This window comes from Erinaceus europaeus, chromosome 4 (genome assembly GCF_950295315.1).
Source record: "Erinaceus europaeus chromosome 4, mEriEur2.1, whole genome shotgun sequence".
NCBI classification, from domain to species: domain Eukaryota; kingdom Metazoa; phylum Chordata; class Mammalia; order Eulipotyphla; family Erinaceidae; genus Erinaceus; species Erinaceus europaeus.
Window position 1 is genome coordinate 93280602 of NC_080165.1, and position 5574 is coordinate 93286175.

At 37.3% G+C, this 5574-nt stretch overlaps 1 pseudogene; it reads right to left on the reverse strand.

Moving 5' to 3' along the window:
* Window positions 1-319: 319 nt before the first annotated feature.
* On the reverse strand, window positions 320-879 carry LOC103125040 (acidic leucine-rich nuclear phosphoprotein 32 family member E-like; annotated as a pseudogene).
* Window positions 880-5574: the final 4695 nt, after the last annotated feature.

Below are 5574 nucleotides of genomic sequence, written 5' to 3' on the forward strand. Positions count from 1 at the left end.
TCCCCCTCCTCTCTCTGTTTCTTTCTGTCCTATTCAACAACAGCGACAACAATGATAACTACAACAATAAAAAAACATGGGCAACAAAAGGGAATAAATACATAAAATAAATATTTTAAAAATGTATTATCTTTATTTATTTGATAAAGACAACCAGAAATTGAGAGGGAATAGAATGAGATGGATAGAGAGACCTACAGCACTGATTCACCACTTGTAAAGCTTTCCTCCTGCAAATGGGGACTATGAGCCTGAAACTGAGTACTTTCACATTGTAACATGTATGCTCAACCAAGCACTCTACCTGCCAAGCAGCCCCTCACCTCCTCATTTTTATACTATGCTCTTTATCCTCCTTTTTCTCAAAGTCTTCAGGCAGGCCAGCTTCAACTTCATCATCATCATCATCATCATCATCATCATCATCTCTATCCTTATCATCATCCTCTTCAGACTCTGAATCCAACTAAGTAAGTGATTTACTGTAGCAGTTCAAAAATACTTCATAACCTTCCAGTTCTGTGATTTCATAGTAAGTTGAGACCTTTCAAAATTTTCAGAGCTTCTACTGTACTGAAATATTCGGTTTTATTTCTACTCAGAGTGAGCTAACATTTGAACATTTTTTCTGCCAGGACTTCCAAGCCTCCAGAAATACCATTTTCACTCAGTTCCAACTTTCAAAGTTTATTTAAGCTGGTTAGTCAGGCCAATGAACTTATTTTCATGTTAACCACACTCAGAAACTTTGAATTTTTTAAATTGTCATTCAGGCCCTCGGTTTCCCCCATTGATACACAAGCAATTATCAAGGACTATCTCTGTCACTTGTTCCTGTACTCTGTCCCTTAACTCCTGGTTAATTGTCCTTATCTCCATGTCCTAATCCTGCTCATCTGCTGCTGCGATATGACTTCCATCTCCTTCCCTATTTCTCCCACTGCCATGACACCAAAGTTTTTTTTTTTTTATTTAAGAAAGGATAAATTAACAAAACCATAGGGTAGGAGGGGTACAACTCCACACAATTCCCACCACCCAATCTCCATATCCCATGCCCTCCCCTGATAGCTTTCCTATTCTCTATCCCTCTGGGAGCATGGACCCAGGGTCATTGTGGGTTGCAGAAGGTGGAAGGTCTGGCTTCTGTAATTGCTTCCCCGCTGAACATGGGCATTGACTGGTCGGTCCATACTCCCAGTGACACCAAAGTTTTTAAAGATTTCAAAATAAATGAAGAGAAATGCAAATATAAATGCCCATCACTACCTGACCAGTATAGGGGGATAAAAAAGAGGCTAGAAAGTAGAGTTCAAGAAGTCAGGACTCCACTTTCTTGTCCATACACTCATGCACACACTTGAGAACACACACACACATACACAGAGTCTTCCCCTTTGATAGATGCTAGATGACTAAGGTTTATGTTTCTAATATTAAATGGATGGTATTTACAGATCCTATACATTTATAAAAACATTGCCAGGTGAAATAACATTAATCAACAGAGAAGAGATAAGATAGTAGTAGGAAAGGTCCACTGGCAAAATTTCTATCACTAAAAAGACACTTGTCTAAATGGGAGTGTGACATAATACATTGCAGCATGACATGACATGACATGACATGACATCTTGTCATTTCATGTATTCAAGGGTCTTACAGCTGAAGAAGCATATGAGACAAGGCTTAGATTCAAGAGACTATAGCTTTGAAATGTGGAGTTTACCAAGCATTACTTCGTCTAATAGACTTTTCTTCATTGATCAGAGAAAGTAGCACTGAAGAAGGTTAAGTAGGTAGATAATTGGCACACAAGGTATAATCATGTTTCTTCGAAGCTATGAAGTCAGGAATTTAGTATGTTTGCTTAACACAAATACCTTTGGGGGAAAAGAGATTAGTGTATCTAAGAAAAGAAATGGACAAGAGAGGCCTGGAAATATATATTGGAGTATTTTCAAACTAGTGGTAAAAAAAATACCACATTTCTTAAAGAGGCTCTTATGAAGATGACATGTGATGTTTGTATAGTGCTTCAGATTGCTTAGCCAAAGGTCTTATATAGACATAAATGGACAAAGAATAAAATCCAAATCCAACATTAGATGCAAGAAATTATCTTGTCTAATGGGCAATAATACTTCCTTCAGAATCAATTTCACTTTCCCTAAATTTTCAAAAAGAAAACAGCTCAAGATACTGAATGTCCCTGTAGGTAAGTTGTCTTTTCTGTAGCGGTCATTATATGACAATGTGAAGCAATTGAAAATGAGGAAGTTGTTTTGTAAGGATAGGTGCTTAGAAGAGGAGCACAGAGGAGCAGTAAAGAAAAGTTTCCTTTGGCCATATTGTTTCACTTTCCACAGGGGGCTAGTTTCTTACCATTTATTTCAACTGACAAGTACAAGCACTTTGGGCCCTAACTGAATGTGAACATTGTCAAAAGGAATTGGGCTAACGGGAGGCATCTGCAGCTTCATTCTCACTGCATTCTGGTGGGGGTCATATTTGCCAGTGTGGCTGGAAAACTGGTGGGCAGACACCCCCATAAATTGAGCCTCACATACTGTATGCATCACGACCAACCATAAAAACAGTCACAATGAATCAGCTGTGCTGCAAGAAGGCTCCTTGGAACCTTCACATTCAATTTCCATCTGGTTGACAGTCACAGGTTGTAGTCAGTGGCTCCATTAAGCAGAAAGTTGTAACCCACAAAATCCCAGTCAATAGGGATTCACTTGCAGGTCTGAGTCACTGGCTTGAAAGGTCTGACTGGTTCAAGAGAGATCATGGTAGACTAAATATGCTTGCAAATGGGTAAAGGATTCATTTGTAAGAATATATTTGTATCAGTAAATATTCCCTAACCTTTTGAAAAAAAAAAAAAAAAAAAGAATGCTAGGAGGGTCTGAGAACTTCGAGGAGAAAAATCCTTCAGTCAAGAATTCTAATACAAATACCAATTTAAATAATAGGCTAATCCACCTTGACAACATGTTGTCACTGCAGAGTTGCAAAAAACATTACACATAAACATGACTGTAAAAAATTAGAGGCCCCATAATTTAACAGCTTAAGTTTGCTTCAAAGGGAAGTAGCAGTGCATTGCAGGTGACAGACAGCTTGGAATTCACTGGTTCTCCACTCGTTCAAGTACAGGTCTGACATAAACACAAGCTTTCCAACCTGTTCCAAACTGAAGCATTATGAAAAGGTAAATTATGTTTTGTATTCATGACTGAAAGCATTTTACTTTAAAGCTAGTGCAGCTGACATTGTCAAGGTAGAGTTTCAAGTTTTATGTACAGTGCCTGAAGCCCAGCCAATGTGAATGAAGCAACATGACAGCTTGTAATAAGTAATTTTTATACAGTTACATTTATCACTCATATAGACTTGGCAATATTAAACATAGACCTTAAAATACTGCTGAAGAGGAGGACAGGGGCTGGAGGCCCTTTTCTCCCCTTTTGGTGCAAGCATAGGTACAGATTTGGCTTCTTTTTAAAAAAAATTGCAGCATGTATTCCTGTTAATGTGGCACTCTTTTAAGATATGCATCCAAATGCTTTCCTACTGTTAATATATAACTAAGAGGTTAGGAATGGAATGACCCCAGTTGGCCCAAAGGATGTTATTTCAGGCATTAATGAATTAGATATTGCTACCATTTCAGGTGAAAATCAATTGCCTCAATTAAGAAAATTTTCACCAATCCAAATATTTACAAACTGGAAGGCCCAGAATCTGCAATTTCTGTGACATTATACTTTTGTTTCCCCTAAAGCTGTTCCCTTTGTGTTCTTCATTAGAATCTCATTTTTACTAAAGCCAAGAGGCCAACTATGTATCTGCAATGGCATGAAGTTTCTGTGCCTTTTAGAGCTGGTAATTTTAATATTCTTTCTCCAGGATTTTCTGGAGAGTGATTAGCTTTTTTTTTTTTTTTTTAATCAACTGGTGAAATGCTTGATGTTGGGGAAACATAGGATTTAATCTAATTCTTCTATCTAGAATTTTACTAATTCATAGATAGATATTGATAGAGATTTCTACATATATAATAATATAATTGAATTATTCACATGTATCCATATATACATATATAAGTATATGTATATATCAGTACCTTTTATTTATTTTAATTTTTAGAAATATATATGTAAATCTGTTGAAAATAAAGTACTATCTAACACAAAATGTCCTTTAGGAGTATTAAGCAGCTTTATATACTTTTATTCATTTAATCTTTCTGTTATCTTTATGAGATGTGTAGCATTTTTAAACTCATGTATCTATGAGATAAGGAAATTAAACTACAAAAAATGTTAAGCAATTTTTTGAAAGTCACACATTTAATAATCAGTGCAGCCAAGTGAAGATTTAAGCAGCCTAACTATGGCATCTGCACTTTTAACCAGATCTATGCTAAACTGAATCTAAAAACAAAATACAGCAAAAAGCAACTCTAATAAAATAAGGCAAAATAAATAAGCATTTATTCATTTTAATTTAATAAATACAGGAAAGTATTTTATCTGGAGAAAGCTATGTTCTCACCAATTTGTACTGATCTGTCAAACGATGGTTTCATAGCCTGGAAAGTGGTGCAATGGATGAAGCATTAAACTTTGATACATGAGGTTCTGAGTTCATTTCTTGACATTACATGTGCCAGAGTGATACACTAGTTCCCTCTTTTTTCCTCCCTCTCTTTCTCAGATACAAACAAATAAATAATCCTTTTTTAAAAAAAGATCTTAGGAGGGCAGGGCCAGGATGGTGGCTTGACTACAGGACCTGGCTGACTTTCCACAAAAAGGCCAACTTGAACTTGGGAATTCCAGGCAAGAGAAGGATTTCCATACCAGTAGGAAAGAAATGTGGAGGAGACAAAGGAGAGCCACAGTTAAATACTGTAGCTCAACTGTAAGTTAATAAGATTGTGCTGAGGACAAGAGGATAGGGTGGTGAGTTTTCTCTCTGTACCCACCAGGGCCCATCCTCCAGGCCAGAAGTGGATTGCTAAGAAAGACAGGCAGCCAGAGTCTGGGAGTTAACCCTGTAGAGTTGAATTCATCAAACAACAGTCCAAGGCTAAACTTTTTGTCAGAGCTCAGAAAGAGGAGTTAGTCCCAGCCCTCTGTTTGAGTTGGGGTGGGGAGAGTCTTTGGCTTGGTTTCAATTATAAGCTACTTGGTGTTGGGTTTTGTTTTCTCTGTTTAGTTTCTCACCTCCACCCCTTCTCTTTGGTTTGATCAATCTTGGCCTTTGCTGTTGTGGTGGTGTCAACTGGAATTTCTTCATGATCATTTGTGAGAAGAGTTTGGCTTCCTGTTGTTTTCAAACCACCTGATAGAGAACATCCATTTAGGAGGGAGGGGGTAGAGTCTTTGACTTGACCTGATTTGCAAGCAGTTGGTGTTAGGATTTGTTTTTCTGTCTGTTTATTACTTTTTGTTTCTGTTTCTCCCCCTTCCTCTGCTTTGATTAATCTCCATTTGCTGCTATTGTGGCCATGTTAACTGGAATTTCCTTGTGATTTCTTTTGTGAGAGGAATTGGGCTT